This window comes from Tamandua tetradactyla, chromosome 2, assembly GCF_023851605.1.
Source record: "Tamandua tetradactyla isolate mTamTet1 chromosome 2, mTamTet1.pri, whole genome shotgun sequence".
In the NCBI taxonomy this organism is placed as follows: domain Eukaryota; kingdom Metazoa; phylum Chordata; class Mammalia; order Pilosa; family Myrmecophagidae; genus Tamandua; species Tamandua tetradactyla.
In genome coordinates this window covers 99,534,152-99,553,685 of record NC_135328.1, presented here as the reverse complement: position 1 = coordinate 99,553,685, position 19,534 = coordinate 99,534,152, and the positions used below count along the sequence as shown (strand labels likewise).

At 40.7% G+C, this 19,534-nt stretch overlaps 1 protein-coding gene across 10 annotated transcripts in view; it reads left to right on the top strand.

Annotated features, from left to right (window-relative positions):
- Nucleotides 1–19,534, top strand: part of APBA1 (amyloid beta precursor protein binding family A member 1) — a 255,799-nt gene that overhangs the window by 26,639 nt on the left and 209,626 nt on the right. For 4 of the 10 annotated variants that reach the window (XM_077148389.1, XM_077148386.1, XM_077148387.1 and 1 more), the window contains exon 1: nt 15,528–16,212. The exons of the other annotated variants lie outside the window; for them this stretch is intronic. The gene's annotated coding sequence lies outside the window, so the exon portion shown is untranslated. Of the gene's footprint in view, nt 1–15,527; nt 16,213–19,534 lie in introns of those variants that run through there. 10 annotated transcript variants of the gene reach the window in all.

The window sequence follows — 19,534 nt, the reverse complement described above, 5'->3', positions numbered from 1 at the left end:
CCCATGTGAGTTTTCTAGCTCAGATGACAAGAGTTTGAAGTAGAAACTTTGGGTTACAGCCTTAGCCTTCTGGCTAAACTGCTGTTTTTTCATCTCTATAAACTGTTCAAGGAGCTACCTTTCCTTTGTGTTTTACATGGCTGTATAGTACTAAGCTAGATCCCAGCAGGAACAATTGGGTAATTAAGGAAATCTTAATGAAGGAACTATTTAAAACCGTATTTCCAGAGTTAAGGAAAACAAGGAGAAATGATGAAGCATCCCGGGGCTGGCAACAGATGAGGAACCTTTACCCGCTCTAGGCCTGAAAGGGCCAGGAGAGAGAGGGTAATCACATGCTGAACAGAGAAAATTAAATTCATTTAATTTTCAAAACAGTCCCATGAGATTGTTACTATGATCAGGCACATTGCAGTTGAGGAAATGGAAGCACAGGGGGCTTAGGGCTTAGGTTAGGGGAAGAGATTACAAACACATAAAAACTCAAATTTCTTTCCAGGAATTTAGATTTAAATTTAGATTTAAAAGGCAAAGTTAATTTGTGGATTATTAGCAGTCACCCAGAACAGTTTGATGATAGCTTTTTTCTACTTCCCCTTTTAAATTGTTTTTATTTTTCCTTGATATTCAAACAAAAAATCCTTTTCATGAGCCTCTGGAAGACAGTAACTACAGAATAGCCTCTTACCAAGTGCCAGGCACTGGTCAGAGAACTTAAGTAGGAAGAATTAATAACCCTGCAAGGCAGCTGTTAAAATCCTTCCTTTACAAGTGAGAAAACTGAGGCCTTACTTTACAGGTGAGAAAACATGATTTCTTGCACAAGGAAAGAAAGTGCACATTTGGGTCTTATTTGCTCTCAGACTCTTAACTTCTCCTCCACAAGATCTCTGAGACTCAGTGACTTGCCCTGGACCAAGATCATCAAATTGGATGAATGACCTTTCACTTAACCAAATTCCCAAAGAATTTTTTCACATGAACACCTATCTTTATACATTATTTCCAAGGAGTAAAGCTCTGGAGAGGCCAGAGAAGTAGGAAAGGATAGCATAATGTGTAGCAAAGAGAGAAAAAGAGCAATCAAGGATCCAAGTTGACCTTTTTGACTTAACTTTACATGATCTGAGTCCTGTCCACACCTCTGACTGACCCATGTCCTTGACCATTATGCCCAGTCACTCTAGCTTTCTTTCTGTTCCACGCCAAGCTGAGTCCTCTCGGGGCTCTGCCCTCCCCATATACCCTGCTGCCAGAACTTTGTATGACTGGCTTCTTCTTGACATGGGGGTCCAAGCTAAAGGAATTTACTGGCCACTCCATCTAAAGCAGTCTCTGGTCTCCTGCTCAAGTTACTCCATTTTATAACCCAGTTTTATCTTCTTCATTGAACATTTTCTCCTTCAAGTCTGCACAAATGCTACCTTCCTAAAGGAGCCTACCCTCACTTTTAGAATTGCGCTCTACTGCCTTTCCACACACATGCTTCCAATTATGCTCCCCCCTCTTTTCTACATGATACATATTGCCTTTGAACACACTGTATCATTTATCTCCTTATTATCACTTGTATTATTGTCTCTCTTCCTTGGCAGAATGTGATCTCTGTGCAGGCTGGGATCTGTTTGTTTTCTTCACTGATTTATCTTAAGCACCAGAACACTGCCTTGCAGGGAGTAGAACCACACTAATATGTTCACTTTAATTGACTTAACTTCCCACTACCTGAAATTACCTCCAATATTTATTTGCTTGTCTCCCAACTGTAATGCAAATGGGGAACTTTTTGGTCTTAATTACTGCTCTAATCCCAGCACACGTAGTTGGTGCACAATAAATATTTGTAGAGTGATTGATAATTGCACTTCCCAACTTGACTGAACTCCCTGACTTTATGCCTTTTACTTGCCTTCAGCATTATTGCCTGGCCAATACTCTCAATGTGGACCATCATTTTCCAGGCCTTTGCCATGCTTTGCCCCTCTGAAAATTTCTGGAACGTCAATATCTTCATTAACTGCAAAATATGGATGTTAGGTCCATTTTATGCAACTTGTCATTATTATATGGGTGTCATTATTTCTGTTTTTACTTCATAAATATTACCCAAAAAGTAAGCTTAATCCTGAACTATTAGTGCTAGAAGGAAATTTAGTGGTTATTTTAATCTATAACACGTCACGGTTAATATTGGGAATGAGCTAAAATTAACATCAGCTTGTTTATAAATTGAAAAGAAAATCCAACTAAGAACTAAATACTAAATACTTGACACTGACATTAGATAAGTGAAAGAACTGCTGGAATTCTGAAACATATAGTGTATATATTTAAGAATTATAATTAGTTTCAATTCAGACTTCAGCTGTAAGTTTTGCATTTATGCTTCCTTTATTACTGGGGTTGCGTATTCTGAAGTTATCTTATGTATAGTTTTATATAAGCAACCGTATGTGGTTAATTTTTTGGAGTTGTCATCCTATAAAAAAGCAACGAAGAAATTTTGAAAGTCTGAGAAATGCAATTAAAAGTTAAGTAGGAACAGATTAACACAAGAGATATGACAGACCTATGAAAACAGCTTCAAGATGGAAGGCCCCATTAGATAATTTTTTTTAATTCACTGTTTAGTCCAGAACTATCATATGATATCATATGAACTCACAGGTACGGAAATTTAAGAAGTTTTTCTTTGTTGCAATAACATGAGCTATAGGTGAAGACAAGTTGATTGCATCGCACTGTTCTGCATTTCCAAGAATTTTAAGTAAAGCTACTTAGAAGTTTCCTGTATAGTATAAGATTATAGAACATGTCACCATATCCAGTATTTTTCATTATCTACTTCAGAAGTTCCTCTGGTTAATAAGTTTTTCATTGTAGGACCCAGAAAACTTCTAAGAAGCTGATAAACATCCTTGGAATGTGACACTGTCCTCTGAGCTGACTGAGTTGCTGTCTGAATGTTTCTTCCTGTGATTATTTTAAGAAGAGGGAGGTTAGAAGAGAGGCCATCATCCAGACTTAAAACAACTCTAACTCACTTTTAGGATGGGCATAGCAGGACTCAGGACTCTGATTTCTTCTCTCAATGTATTAGTTTTCTATTTCTGTATAAGAGATTATCACAAATTTAGCAGCTTAAAAGCACACATTTATTATCTCGCTGTTTTTATGGGTCAGGAGTCTAGGCACAGCTAAACTGGGTCCTCTGCTCAGGGTCTCACTAGACTGCAATCAAGGGTTCTGCAGGCTGCATTCTTATCTAGAAGGCTTGACCAGAGAAGATGCTGCTTCCAGGCCCCTATAGCTGCGTGACTGAGGATCCAGCTTTTTGCTAACTGGAGGCTGGAATCCACCCACACCTTCCATGTGGGCTTCCTCAATCTAACTACTTCCTTCACCGAGCCAACAAGGAGAATTCTCACTCTGCTCTGCCAAGACAGTCTGCAAAACTATAATGTCGTCATGGGAGTGACACCTCATTACCTTCACCATATTTCATTGGTTTGAAGCCGTTCACAGGTAGTGCTTGCACACAAAGGGTGGGAAAACACAAAGGTGTGAACAGCAGGAGGTAGGGGTCATTGTGGTCACGACAGGGTCAGTGAGGCTCAGGTTCCTCATGCCCCCCAAAACTGCCTTCTGCTTTTTAGCTGCCAAATCTTTTGCTGACATGAATGGTCTATAAAACAGGAATTTGGCCATTATTTTTCTAGTTGTAGGACTAATTTGTGTTCCATTTTCAGGCTCCTGTCTAGTTGTTGGATTCCTGTTAGTTACTTTGGGTGTGGGAGAGAGCCCCTAAGGATAATGGAGAGAAAACAGAAGGTTCCCTTGTCATGGTCAGCTTCATGTGTCAACTTGGCCAAGTGGTGATACCTGTTTGTCTGATTGGGCAAGTGCTGGCCTGTCTCTTGTGATGAGGACATTTCATAGAATTAAATCATGATCACGTCAGCTGCATCCACAGCTGATTCCATTTGTAATCAGCCAAGGGAAGTGTCTTCTGCAATAAGTGATACTTAATCTAATCACTGGAAGCCTTTTAAGGAGGATTAGAAGAGACAGGCTCTCTTCTTGCTTTGGCTGGCAAGCCTCTCCTGTGGAGTTCATCCAGACACTCCATGGGAATCTCTGACTTCATAGCCTGCCCTGCAGATTTTAGACTCTGTGTTCCCATGGTTACATGAGACTCTTATAAATTTTATATTTGCGAGTGTTTCCTAGTGGTTCTGTTTCTCTAGAGAACCCTGACTAATACAACTTGGTACCAGGAGTGGTTCTTAAGAAACAGAATCTTAAAAATGGGTTTTTATGAATGGTTTTCTACTCTGACTGGACCCAAAGGCACTAAGGACTCTGATTCCCATAATCAGAATGACACTTCCAATCCATGGAGTGAGTTGGCAGAAGAGATAGTCAAAATATCACCATTCGATTCTCCTAATGCTTCACTTGTACGAAGCCAGACTCTAGGGGATAATGTTTTTGACACCTTTATGGAGTTTTGTGGAAATAAGAGGTATAGAGATATTGGCTGGTTGTTATTAGATACACTGGATACATTAAGCAGTGAGAGGGATGCTCTTAAGGCTTCAAACGAGAAGCTTAAGCGCCATCTGACAAATGTAGAAGTTTCTATGAATATCCTGGAGGAAAATCTTATTTCCTGTAACTATAGACTTGAGATCTCTGAAAATAAGACTCAGAATTTTATTGTTAGAGTAGCAGTTTTACAAAGTAAACTGAAATCTCAGTGTTGCGTGGTGTCTGCCTTTAAATTGAGGGCATTGATTGGAAAGGACTGGGATCCTGAAAAATGGGATGGTGACATATGGATTGATAATGATGTTGGGGATGAGGTTGAAACCCTAGGTCATGCTGAATCTTCTCTAGATAACCCTGTAATAGTCTGCCCTGAGGACATAGCTGCCCCACCTCCAGCCTGCCTTGAGGAGTTGCCCACCCAACCTCCTCCTGAAGGATTAGCCTTAGAGTGATTAATCCTGTTTCACCAGATGAAACTGCAAATGAATGCCCTGAAGCAAATGACTTGGAAGATATTTCTAATTCTTTCCATGACCCACCCCCACCACTCCTCATTTCTTCCAGTCCTATTTCTAGACTAAAGTCCCAACAGGCCCCTAAAGGTGAGGGACAAAGTATCACACATGAGGAGGTACGTTATACTCCAAAAGAACTGTGTGAGTTTTCCAATATATATAGACAAATCAGGGGAATATGTGTGGCAATGGATTTTAAGGGTGTGGGATAATGGTAGGAGGAATACAAGGTTGGATCAGGCTGAATTTATTGATATGGGCCCACTGAGCAGAGATTCTGCATTCAGTGTTATAGCTCAAGGGGTTAGAAAAGGTTTTAACAGTTTGTTTGGATGGTTGGTTGAAACGTGGATCAAAAGGTGGTCGACATTACCTGAAGTTGAAATGCCAGAACTGCCCTGGTATAATGTAGATGAGGGGTCCAGAGGCTTAGAGAAATTGGAATGTTAGAGTGGATTTAACATGCAAAGCCTGCTCTTACACCCCAGGAATGTCTGGAATAGGCACCTTGTACCAGAACAGTGAGAAATAAATTTGTGAGACTAGCACTATCATCCCTGAAGAGCTCTGTAGTTGCACTTTGCTGTAGGTCAGATGTTACTGTAGGAATTGCTGTCAATATGAGCTGGAATCCTTAAACACAATGGGGATGACCAGATTCTGAGTTGGCAGATGCCAGGTGGCAGCACTTAATTGCCAAAGACAGGGTAGACGTGGCTATTATAATAGTCAGCAAACTCAAAGCAGGAGTCAGAATTATATGGCTCACAGAGATTTGTGCCATTGGCTATTAAATCATGGGGTACCTAGAAATACAATAGAAGGGCAGTCTACTTTATTCTTGTTCGAGCTGTATAAACAAAAGAGTTCTAGGTCAAGTGAACAGAAGTGTAACCTGAATTACAAAAACACAGAGTCACTGCCCCTTAATAAATTTCCAGACATGAGACAGTTTACAGAACCAGAGCCCCTTGAATGAAGGGGAGACCAGGTCCCTTTGGGGGAGAACCCTGTTACACTGCCACAAATTTATACTGTTAAACTTCCTCCAAGCCTTCCCCAAGGAGACTGACAGTCTTTTACCAGGGTAACTGTGCACGGGGAAAAGGAAATGATCAGCTATTTCGTGGATTATTAGAAACTGGTTCAGAAGTGACATTAATTCCAGGGGACCCAAAACATCACTCTGGTCAACTAGTCAGAGTGGGGGCTTATGGAGATCAGGTGGTCAATGGAATTTTAGCTCAGGTTCATCTCACAGTGGGTCCAGTGGGCCCCCAGACACATTCTGTAGTTATTTCCCCAGTTCCAGAATGTATAATTGGAATAGACATACTGAGCAACTGGCAGAATCCCCACATTGGCTCGCTAACTCATGCGGTGAGGGCTATTATGGTGGGAAAGGCCAAGTGGAAGCCACTAGAACTGCCTCTACCTAGCAAAATAGTAAATCAGAAGCAATACTGTATTCCTGGAGGGATTGCAGAGATTACTGCCACTCTTAAGAACTTGAAGGATTCAGGGGTGGTGATTCCCACCACATCCCCATTCAGCTCTCCTATTTGGCCTGTGCAGAAAACAGATGGGTTTTGGAGGATGACAGTGGATTATCATAAGCTCAACTAGGTGGTAACTCCAATTGCAGCTGCTGTTCCAGATGTGGTATCATTGCTTGAGCAAATCAATACATCCCCTGGTACCTGGTATGCAGCTATTGATCTGGCAAATGCTTTTTTTCTCAATAGCTATTAGTAAGGACCACCAGAAACAGTTTGCTTTCAGCTGGCAAGGTCAGCAATATACTTTCACTGTCCTACCTCAGGGGCATATCAACTCTCCAGCCCTATGTTATAATCTTATCCACAGGGACCTTGATCGTTTCTCCCTCCCACAAGACATCACACTGGTCCATTATATTGATGATATCATGTTGATTAGACCTAGTGAGCAAGAAGTAGCAACTACTCTAGACTTACTGGTAAGGCATTTGCGTGTCAGAGGATGGGAGATAAATCCAACAAAAATACAGGGGCCTTCCACCTCAATGAAATTTCTAGGTGTCCAGTGGTGTGGGGCATGTCAAGATATCCCTTCTAAGGTGAAGGATAAGTTGCTGCACCTGGCCCCTCCTATGATCAAAATGAGGCACAACAACTAGTTGGTCCCTTTGGATTTTGGTGACAACATATTCCTCATTTGGGTGTGCTACTCCAGCCCATTTATCTAGTACCAGAAAAGCTGCTAATTTTGAGTGGAGACCTGAACAAGAGGAGGCTCTGCGACAGGTCCAGGCTGCTGTACAAGCTGCTCTGCCACTTGGGCAGTATGATCCAGCAGATCCAGTGGTGCTGGAAGTGTCAGATCCAAAGAGATGCTGTCTGGAGCCTTTGGCAGGCCCCTATAGGAGAATCACAATGCAGACCCTTAGGATTCTGGAGCAAAGTCTTACCATCTGCTGCAGATAACTAATCTCCTTTTGAGAAACAGCTTTTGGCCTGCTACTGGGCCTTAGTAGAGACTGAATGCTTAACCATGGGCCACCGGCCTGAGTTGCCTATCATAAGCTGGGTGTTGTCTGAGCCACCAAGCCATAAAGTTGGGCGTGCACAGCAGCACTCTATTGTAAAATGGAAATGGTATGTATGAGATAGGGCCAGAGCAGGTCCAAAGGCATGAGGAAGTGGCCCAAATGACCATGGTCTCCGGTCCTGCCACATTACCTTCTCTTTCCCAGACCAGAGCTATGGCCTCTTGGGGAGTTCCTTACAGTGAACTGACTGAGGAAGAGAAAACTCGGGCCTGGTTTATAGATGGTTCAGCACGATATGCAGGTGCCACCCGAAAGTGGACAGCTTCAGCACTATAACCCCTTTCTGGGGTATCCTTGAAGGACAGTGGTGAGGAGTAATCCTCCCAGTGGGCAGAACTTTGAGCAGTGCACCTGGTTGTCCATCTTTGCTTGACAAGGAAGGAGAACTGGCCAGCGGTGTGATTGTATACTGACTCTTGGGCTGTTGCTAATGATTTGGCTGGATGGTCAGGGGCTTGGAAAGACCATAATTGGAAAATTGGTGACAAAGTGTTCTGGGAAGTAGTATGTGGATAGACCTTTCTGAGTGAGCTAAAAACATGAACATATTTGTGTTCCATGTGAATGTGCACCAGAGAGTGACTTTAGCAGAGGAAGGTTTTAATAATCAAGTGGATAAGATGACCCGTTCTGTGGATACCAGTCAGCCTCTTTCCCCAGCAACTCCTGTCATTGCCCAATGGGCTCATGAACAATGTGGTCATGGTGGTAGGGATGGAGGTTATGCATGGGCTCAGAAACATGGACTTCTACTCACCAAGGCTGACTTGGCTATAGCCAGTGCTGAGTGCCCAATCTGCCAGCAGCAGAGACCCACACTCAGCCCCCGATATGGCACCATTCCCTGAGGTGACCAGCCAGCTACATGGCGGCAGGTTGATTACATTGGACCACTCCCTTTATGGAAGGGGCAGTGATTTGTTCTTACTGGAATAGGCACATACTCTGGATATAGGTTTGCTTTCCCTGCATGCAAAGCTTCTGCCAAAACTACCATCCATGGGCTTACAGAATGCTTTATTCATCGTCATGGTATTCTACACAGCATTGCTTCTTATCAAGGAACACATTTCACAGCAAGTGAAGTGCAGGAATGGGCACATGCTCATGGAATTCTCTGGTCCTACCATGTTCCCCATCATCTAGAAGCAGCTGGATTGATAGACCAGTGGAATGGGCTTTTGAAAACTCAATTACAGTGCCAACTAGGTGGCAATACCTTGAAAGGCTGGGGTAATGTTCTCCAGGAAGGTATTATGCTCTGAATCAGCATCCACTGTATGGTGCTGTTTCTCCCATAGCCAGATCCATGGGTCCAGGAACCAAGGGATGGAAATGGGAGTGACACCACTCACTATTACCTGTAGTGATCCACTAGGAAAATTTTTGCTTCCTGTCCCTGGGACCCTGAGGTCTGCTGGTTTACAGGCTTTAGTTCCAAACGGGGGAGTGCTTCCACCAGGAGAAACAACAATGATTCCATTGCACTGGAATCTAAGACTGTCACCTGGTCACTTTGGGCTACTCATGCCCCTGGATAAACAAGCCAAGAAGGGGATTACATTGTTGGCTCAGGTGATTGAGCCAGGTGATTGACCCTGACTATCAGGGGGAAATAGGACTGCAACTACACAATGGAGGTAAAAAAAAGTTTTCTTGGATTATAGGTGATCCCCTAGGGTGTCTTTTAGTACTACCATGCCCTGTGATTAAAATCACTGGGAAAGTGCAACAACCTGATCCAGGCAGGGCTACCAATGTCTCTGAAACTTCAGGAATGATGGTTTGGGTCACCCCAGCAGGCAAAGAACCATGGCCAGCTGAAGTGCTTGCTGAGGGTAAAGGGAAATGGAGTGGGTAGTGGAAGAAGGTAGTGATAAACATGAACATTGACCACGTGATCAGTTACAGAAACGAGGACTGTAATGCTCATATTTACATATTCATATAATAATATGAATATAATATATTATGAATTTTGTTCATATTATACTATTTAGATTGTAAGATATCAAGTTTAAGAATGAATATTTCCCAAGGGCTTGGACCCTATTTTGCAGAGATTTAATGTGTTTCCAGTTATATGCAGGGCAGTTGACTATTATTAGGTGAAAGAAAAAAATGTGGGTTTTATTGTTTCTTATTTAGAAATTAGGTATGGTTTAAGGTGGTATGTATAGCTGCCAAGTTGACAAGGTTTGGACTGTCATCATCCATTTCATGTGTCAACTTGGCCAAGTGGTAGTACCTGTTTATCTGGTTGGGCAAGTGCTGGTCTGTCTGTTGCAATGAGGACATTTCATAGAATTAAATCATGATCACATCAGCTGCATCCACAGCTGATTCCATTTGTAATCAGCCAAGGGGAGTGTCTTCTGCAGTGAGTGCTGCTTAATTTAATCACTGGAAGCCTTTTAAGCAGGATTCACAAGAGACAGGCTCTCTTCCTGCTTCGACTGGTAAGCCTCTCCTGTGGAGTTTGTCCAGACCCTCCATCTGAATCGTCACCTTTATAGCCTGCCCTGTGGATTTTGGACTCTGCGTTCCCATGGTTACGTGGGACACTTTTTTTTATTATATTGATATATTTATTTATATATTTTATATATATATAATCCTCACTTTTTTTTCTTTTTTGAAAAATAACATATATACGAAAAAGCAATAAATGTCAATACACAGCAAAACAATTAGTGTAGAACAGATTTCAGAGTTTGGCATGGGCCACAATTCCACAATTTCAGGTTCTTCTAGCTGCTCCAAGACACTGGAGAGCGGGATTGGTGTTAGTTCTTTTTGGAATATTTGAAAAAATTCCCCTGTGAAGCCATCTGACCCTGGGTTTTTCTTTGTTGGAAGATTTTTGCTGATTGAATCTCTTTCCTTGTCATTGGTTTGTTGAGATCTTCTATTACTTCCTCAGTCATTGTAGCTTGTTTGAGTGTTTCCAGGAATTTGTTCATTTCATCTAAGCTGTCTAGTTTGTTGTCATATAGTTGTTTATAGCATCCTCTTATGATTTCTTTTATTTCTTCAGGATTTATGCTGATGACCCCCTCTTATTTCTGATTTTGTTTATTTGCATCCTCTCTCGTTTTGTTTGTCAGCCTTGCTAGTAATCCATCAATTTTATTGATATTCTCGAAGAACTAACTTTTGATTTTATTGATTCTTTCTATTGTCCTTTTGTTCTCACATTCATTTAACTTTGCTTGAATCTTTGTTATTTCTCTTCTTCTATTCACTTAGTGATTAGTTTGCTGTTCTTTCTGAAGTTCCTCTAGGTGAGCAGATAAGTCCTTGATTTTTACTCTTTTTTTATTAATTAAAAAAAATTAACAACAAACAAACAAAAACATTAACATATCATTCCATTCTACATCTATGATCAGTAATTCTTAATATCATTGCATAGTTGCATATTCATCATTTCTTTGAACATTTGCATAGATTTAGAAAAACAAATAAAAAGACAACAGAAAAAGAAATAAAACGATAACAGAAAAAAAAAGATTATACATACCATACCCCTACCCCTCGCTTTCATTGATAACTAGCATTTCAAACTAAATTTATTTTAACATTTGTTCCCCCTGTTATTTATTTTTATTCCATATGTTCTACTTGTCTGTTGACAAGGTAGATAAAAGGGGCATCAGACACAAGGTTTTCACAATCACACAGTCACATTGTGAAAGCTATATCATTATACAATTATCATTAAGAAACATGGCTACTGGAACACAGCTCTACATTTTCAGGCAGTTCCCTCCAGCCTCTCCACTACATCTTGAACAACAAGGTGATATCTACTTAATGCGTAAGAATAACCTCCAGGATAACCTCTCGACTCTGTTTGGAATCTCTCAGCCATTGACACTGTCTCATTTCACTCTTCCCCCTTTTAGTCAAGTAGGTTTTCTCAATCCCTTGATGCTGCGTCTCAGCTCATTCTAGGGTTTTTCTCAGTCCCTTGATGCTGAGTCTCAACTCATTCACGTGGGACACTTTTATAAATTTTATATTTGCGAGTGTTTCCTGTTGATTCTGTTTTTCTAGAGAACCCTAACTAATATATCCCTCTTGAGGATGGAAGAACTTGAATCTAGAGCCTCTGGGTAACCATCATCTGTGCTTCATGTGGTATTAAATGAATTTCCACTTGGTTCTTGGTTTCTCATTATGTCACCCAAGAAAGTCCTTTAAGTTATAATCATAAACTAACAACTAGATGGAACACAGCTACAGAAGGAATTCTACAGTCAGGGTGGGAGCTAGTCCAGATGAACTCAACGAGCATGTCCCATTCTCAGATTCTCTGTTTTTGCTGTAAAATTAGAAAGTCTGTCCTCCCATGCAGGCTGGCTAAGGAAGGACACATTCCCCTAGAGATCTGGTTAATGGAAGAACTGTTTTTCGGAATCTGACCAAGAGAGAGAAGGGAAAATAAAAACCCTAGGGTGAATCTAACTGAATTGAACTACAATGAACCTAAAAGACAGTGTTATTTGACAACCAAAACAAAAGAAAAAACATATATGATTCTTCATAGTTTTTTTACAAATTGTAATTTTTGAGACAACTGAAAAATTTTCTCTCACATTAGAGTGCCCATATTTTTGGTAATTATTATGGGCATGCTTTTATTTACATTCTTACTAATGACATGCTTTTAAAGTGCCTTAAGAAATGCCTACAGAGTGCATTAGTTTTTCCTCAGAATAAAGAAAAAGAATAGGTCAGCAGTGTGCTCTTCTGTGGAGGACTTTGAATAGCAATTGGAAAGCACTTTTAAACCCTGACAGCCAGAATTACTGAGGTAGAAATCTGCAAAAGTAAGGGCACTATTTAAAATAATTCTAAATTTATAGAAGATTTTTGTTCCCTATAAGTGCTATTTTTCTCCCACTGGCCCCAGGATTATAAACTTTGGGGACTTACAGCTGGCATTAGTAGGTAAATAAATATGAGAAGAATCACTGCTAGTTTTTATAAATAGCGGTATAAACTCTAGAAGAAGAAACGAAAATCATAATATTTCTTTTTTTTCTTGGATTTTGAAAGCTTATTTTCCAGTTCCATTCTCTCAAAGAAGTATGGCCAAATCTTAAAGAGTAAATTCACATAAACAGCCCCAATGCCAGGTGCTTCTCAGAAAGCACATGCCAAGTGAAGGAGGCATCATGATTCATTTACACATTCTGTATTTTTCAGGAGATTTTTGTTTATACAGTTTAGCTTACTGCTTTCTCTCTTGTATGTTATAATAAAATTTGTGACTCCTAATTCTTAATAGGAAGGGTGATATTTTGAAATGGAGAAATACTGATTTGAGTTTTATTTATTGGACCCCAGTAGTTGGTGTTTATATCATCCTTTAAACAAGCTAACAGTCCCTAATGTGCATCTGTCCAGAAAACAGTTCACGCCAGTGCAGTGAGAAGACCTCCATGGTGAAAATCTAAGCCAACACAGGAGATGTTTATGGCGAAAACTTGGTCATCAGCATGACTACATACATCACCACTATTTTTATGGCAGCTCACTGACCTTATATAAGTGTGTGAATTATATTTAGAATTTGCCAATTAGTTCTAGAAAAATAGTAACTTCCTCTAAAGTTCCCAGCAAAAATTTGACATAACTGGTACTTCAGAAATTGCTCTTTCCTAGACCTAGAATGACATTTAAATGCGAGTTCATGTTTGAGTCTTTCAAGTACCCAGGTTTATCTCCTTATTAAGTAACTCAGATAAAAACCTTTTCAGATGATCAGGGTAGCATTGGCTATACTGCACCAGTAATGTGCTTAAGAATTAATATTCTGAATTTGCTACCAGAGTAATTTAGGCAATAATGAAACTTAAGTCAAGTGATAAATGTTGCAACCTTGACTATACAAATTCATGATTAGGCCTTGAGTCAAACCTCTTGTAGTCATGGGTACATGTTTCGGACTTTGAGTAGCATCTCTCTAACAAAAAAAGTCTTTGTGGCTGCAATATAGTGGGAGAGAGAAAGTCGGTCAGATATAGGGGCCACTTAGCGCAGAGGCCTGTAAGGCAGGGAAAGGAATTTGGATTTAATTTTAAGCACACAGAGACCTCAAAGATCCCTGGAAGGTAAATCCATGAGGGCAGTGTGCACACTGAGAGAAGTGTTAGGAGGCTATTGTCGTGGCTCGGTTGTTAGCAGTTACATATTTGTAACCTAGGGCTGGCCATGACCTATTTTTCCTTTAAAGAATAGAAGGAAAACCTTGAAAAATATGTCCCAGTTTGACAGCAGAGAAAGGGAATTTGAAGCATTTTTAGTTTACGGCTGATGTGTATCTAAACTCAACTTCACATCTGGGTTTCTCTGTTTTTATGAAAACTTGTGCTGTAAATCATACTTTGTCTTAAAACCTTTGCTCAAAAAGCAAGTTTTGCCCATGTCCTTTATATTTTGTTGAAAAAAATTGCTGTAATTTCTTGCAGATTTGTCTTGAGTATGATTGCTCTCTAGAATTCAGAACACACCTAGCCTTCACCTGAGGTGGGTCTGATTCAGAGAAAAGTGTGAAACCAGTTCTTTTTACCTGCAGGCACCTCACCTGAGCTCTGTGGGCTGGGGGTGAGGATAGGGGTGGCTGGATTCAGCTTGCGTTGAGAGCAGTAGCAGGGAATGAACAAGGGCTCCTTTGCTCTCAAAGAAAAGTGCTGTTTTGTGGGCAATTTCTTTAATAATTTATAAGAGACAAAAATTAAAGAAATTATTGAAACTATAAAGATTGTTTCAAAATTGAATGTGTTTTTCATCTGGGCTTTGTTAAGTCTGAGCAAATTGTTTGGTGCTTTAAGAATAAGCATTATTTGCTCTTTGCATCCGATGTGTTTATCTTAAAGCATACCCTTATCCATCTTTATGCTCATCTTATGCAGTGTAACCACTCACTTAAAATTCAGTGTTTTATAAATTCATGCTGATCTTTATTAAATCGAGAGACCATTTGATTTTCATCAGAAACTGACTCAAGCTCCATAGTCTCCTACTTTGGTCTCCAGGAACTTTTTACTTCATATCGAAAATCCCTTAGAAGCAGTTTGTCAGTGTGTTCTAAATATGGATTATAAATGACAGAAAAGGAAAAAGCATTATGATGATTTATATTTTACATTTATTGTTGCTTTACATATCTAAAATTGCATTTACACCTACCCCATATAATTCTCAAGATGTCCATGTGAGAGAGATGCTGCAACACACAGAGGATAATTAGAGACATTAAAACGACCTACTCAAGGTCACAAAGCTAGAAAGAACAAAATTTTCCATTGATTTTGTTTTGAACATTGTGCAGGGTATAGGGCTCTGTTCTCCAATGTTAGGACCAACCATATGTATCCAAAGGGCTGGGCTGCCTATTAGAATGTAGGTTCCCAGGCCATCCCCAAAACCTCTGAATCAGACTCGCTAGGTTTGGAGTTCAGAGATCTGTATTTTAAAAGCATCATCCCCCACCCCCACCCCCAAGCTGAATAACTGTTATAAAGAGCAATTACCAAAACTAATCAGGGTCAGCCTTTTGCAAAATTATGAGGTTGAGAATATTTTTTTGTGAAGCATCAGCCTCCCATTCAAACCATTCAAAGTCTTGTTCTCTTCATGACATCAAGCTTGCTGCTTTCCTTCTTTAATCAAACCCACTCTGACAAGAGCATATGCAAGAGCTAAAATTACCATTCATCCATAGGATTTCTGCCTTTTAACAAAAACCTAGTTGTAAGCAAAAAAAAAAAAAAAGGAAAGGAAAGAAGGAGGGGGGGAAGGAAGGAATGAAGGATGGAAAGGAGGGAGGAAGAGAGGGAGGGAGGGAGGGAGGGAGGGAAGAAAGAAATCTATTTAGAGAAGTAGAAGAGGCATTTGGGAATAAAGGGAAAATGAGACCCTCCTTGAACCTGCAGAATCACCCTCATGTCATCTTTTTCATTACACTCTGGGATCAGTGCTAGGTTAAAAAAAAATGAGAGTAAATGGAAACATTGCAGAATCCCAATCCTCGCCTACAAGATTTAAGTTTTGAGGTGGAGCCTCTGTGAGCCTCTCTTGAACTTGCTCTTTTCTAGACTTTTCAAGCCAACTTGTCCATTTGAGCCAAAAATCATGTCAGACACTTGACCCTTCAGTGATGAAGACTGGGCCTTTCTTTCTAGTGGGGCCCTTGGATAGTCTTTGGAGAGGACCCCTGGTGGAGCCAGGGGTGTGGACACTTGAGTCATGAGGTCATTGTTCCAGAGTTCTGTTGCTGCCTGTGCTAATCACAAAGGCAATACATGCCGTTTCTATGGGCTGTCATTGCCAAAACCACAGCTGACAATGAGCTACTTTCTAAATGATTGTAGAAGGGTTTGTAGTGAGAAGTTGGGAAATCATATTTCTTATTCCTACTGAAACTTCCAGAGAGAAGTCTTTATCTTGGCAGGAGATTAGTTCATGGACTTTGGATAGGTTGTTCTCAGACCTACAGAAGAACCAATTGCAAGCAGATTTCCAAAGACTGCATGGAATAAAAAGGTATGCAGACCAGCTTTGTTTTCATTTGCACTGACCTCAGATGCTGTTGTTGTTGAATGGCTTCACAGGCCAGAAACGTGTCAATGACATAGGTTTCTGCAAACTGAAGAACCCATGAAACCTAGCCAGAGCCTACCTGTTCTTGTAGGCACAGGCATATTCATATTTATTCTCCTTTAGGGATTTAGCCCTAGGTGTTTAATTCACTTCTTTGTTTCACTTTGTAGATAGGTTTTGCTGGAGGAGATATTGGTGACCCCTGTGAGGCTGCTCTGCCTCTTACTCCTCTGAGATAAGAAACAGGTGGGCTCACTCTGGGCATCTTATTTTCATGATACGTAGCAGGAGAAGTATGGATTGAGTCAGTCCATCCCAGACCTGGATGACATCCCCACATCCCTGGGACCCACCCAGACCTACCGAATTGGAATATCAGGGGCTGAGTCCTGGTAATCTATGTTTGTTTGTTTTTTTAAAACTCCCAGGTGGTTCCAATGAATCCCATGTTTGGTGGCCAATCTATGGGGATCTGTAAGGTCCCTCTGGCTCTGATGGATAAGAAGACAGCATCTATCTTAGTTATCAGGTTGCCATTTGAAACAGTAGAACATGGTTTGTTGCTAATCTTAGCCAACATTGGGTTCCAATCACTTGCTTCTTTTCTGCTAAACCACATGGTTTATTCATTACTACAAAGCAGATTAAAGATCTTAAAACATTTGCCTAAGAAGCTTTCTGAGCCTGATTCACTCAGTTCTCCTTTTATGTTCATGTAGAATAGTCATTAGAATGGCCAATACTCATTTGGTTCTTGTGCCAGGCACTCTTCTAAGTATTTAATATTTAAAAAAAATCACTTCAGCCTCACAACTCAACATGGTGGCACAATTATTATGTACTCTTTACAGATGCAGAAACTGAGGCATGGAGAGAATAAATGGCTTGCCCAATGTCCCATGGCTAATAAGTATTGGAGGCTGGGCTTGAACCTGAGCAGGCTGACTCTAGAGTCATGTACTTACCCATGTGCTATAAAATCTCTTCATGAATGGAGTTTGTCACTGGCTTGTCTGCTCTTTATTCTGGATTTCTAGACTGGTTGACTGGTAGGATGGTTGAGGATTACTCAGTGTATCTAGTGGAGGGGTCACAGGTTTGGCAAAAAAGGTAAGTTTGGCAATTTGAGATATGGTGTGGATATTCAGAAAAATTTAGTCTCATGCTCAGAAGAGGAGACATGCCTGAAAAAAGAGGCTGGGAAGCCACTAGTACACCAAAATGGAAGACATAGTTATGGAGCAGAATGTAGAGTGCCAAGAGAATGGAAGAGAACAACCACATGGGGACTGCCTCTTTCCAGTCCAGGTAGAGGAGAAGCCACTAAGGGGCAAAGACAGAGCAGGCAGAGCAGCATCAGCAGAGCCAGTTTCAAGATATCAAGAGAACACAGGTTTTCTCAAATTAAAATCAGATAAATAATATCAAGAGGCATACTACCATAAAGTGGAAAACTAGGTGGAAATCAGGCATCAGTAACCAACATCTGTGATGTTGATGCACCAGACAACAGGATAAGGAAATAATGTCTATGTGCTATACTTACTTTCATGTTCTACTTGAAGCAATACCTGGGGAATTAGCCCTTAAGAGAATCCTACTCACATCAAGATGACTAGATAGCCAGGGAGGCAATATCTTAAAGTTTCAGGGTTATAGGAAAAAAAAAGTTTATCTCACTGGTGTCAATAACTACTATTTGGTGAGTGCTCACTATTTTTCAAACCATTTTCCTTACTGAAGCCCCATCCCCATTTAACAGATCAGGAAACTGAAGCACTGAGAGGTTATATGACTTGCCCAATACCCTACATTTAATAGAAGGCAGAGCCCAGGGTCAATCCCAGCTCCTGAGACTTCAGATTTAACCACCACAGAGTACTGCCTCATTCCGCTATCTGTCTCTGCTGCTAGTCCCAGCAGCTGCCTTCCTCTGTAGAGCCTTATTTTTGTTTGTCTGTGCAGCTCCTTGGGGTAGCCAGACAGTCCTGAGCCTGCATGCTTTCACCCTTCCCCTGCACATTCCCACATGAAGATGGAGTGGGTCTCAGGGACTGGGACAGGACTGTGGCCGCTTTTTTACCCCTGGATTTTCTCCTTGCTAGCCTTAGAAGGAAGAAATGGGGTGGTACGCTACATGATCTCTAACAAACAGTTCTCTAGGGACAACTTTCTCAGTCTCACTCCAGGCTGGATGCACCCACTTCCTTAGCTTAGCCTGGATTAATTTCATCTTCCCATTTTCTTGCCAAGAACTGGTAATACCAATTTGCAGGGTGAAATGGGGCTACAATTTATGCCAGGTTTTGTTTTGGCTTAGAGAATAATAAAAAAGCCACTAGATCATCTTTAGAAAAAAATTGCAAGCCACCAGAATGAACTACCAGATCTAATTTGGGGAGAGAGAATGAGAGGAAATTTGGTAACTAGGACCTACTTTTTCCAGAAGACAGACAGGGCTTTCAGACCAAGATGTCAAGGGAAGACTGTTTTCAGTTCAGTATTTAATTGATTGTTTTTGAGTGTTGACCGTCTTTTCCTTTTTTCCCCTAATGTTCTGCAGAATTCAGGTAAATTTTCACACAGAAGCTCAAAAACAGAATTTTAATTTTTGTTAGAGAATTTTGGTGGCTGTACAAATAAGGAGTGGAAAAATTGCTGCCAAATCAGTGTGGGCGTGCGCTTGCGCGCGCGTGTGTGTGGTTACAAATGCAGGGGCAGCCCGAGTGCCTCTGTAAATCTGAATAATTAGGTCAGAGCACATCCATGAAAATCGAAAATTGAGCAGGTGACCATGTGTCAGGTTCAAACTTTTTCATAAAAGAGGGTTTATTTTGTAAAGCAAGTAAAATTTCATCTTGGCTTTTCTGTTTGTCCTAATCCAAGTGCAGCAGAGGTGGGGCATAGGACTGTGCCTTTGAGATGATGGTTATGATTCCTTGCCTTTGCGTGGCTCTTTATGGTTGGCAGAGCCTGTCTACCTACATTGTTTTGTCTGGGTCTCAAAACATCTCTGTGAGACAGACAGAAGAGAGGTTAATAAGCTCTTCATGGGTGAGGGACTAAAGATTCAGAGAGGTTAGGCAATTTCCTCAGGGTCACGCAGCTAGTAAACAGTGGGGCTGAAATAGCAAATGTGTTTGCAGTATTATGAGTCTCATATTTCCTTTTCTAATTTATAGAGATTTCTCAAGTTGCTTCAATAGTTCTCTCAGCCTTAATGAATGACTATTGTATAATCATTTAGAGAGCATGTGTTTCTAAA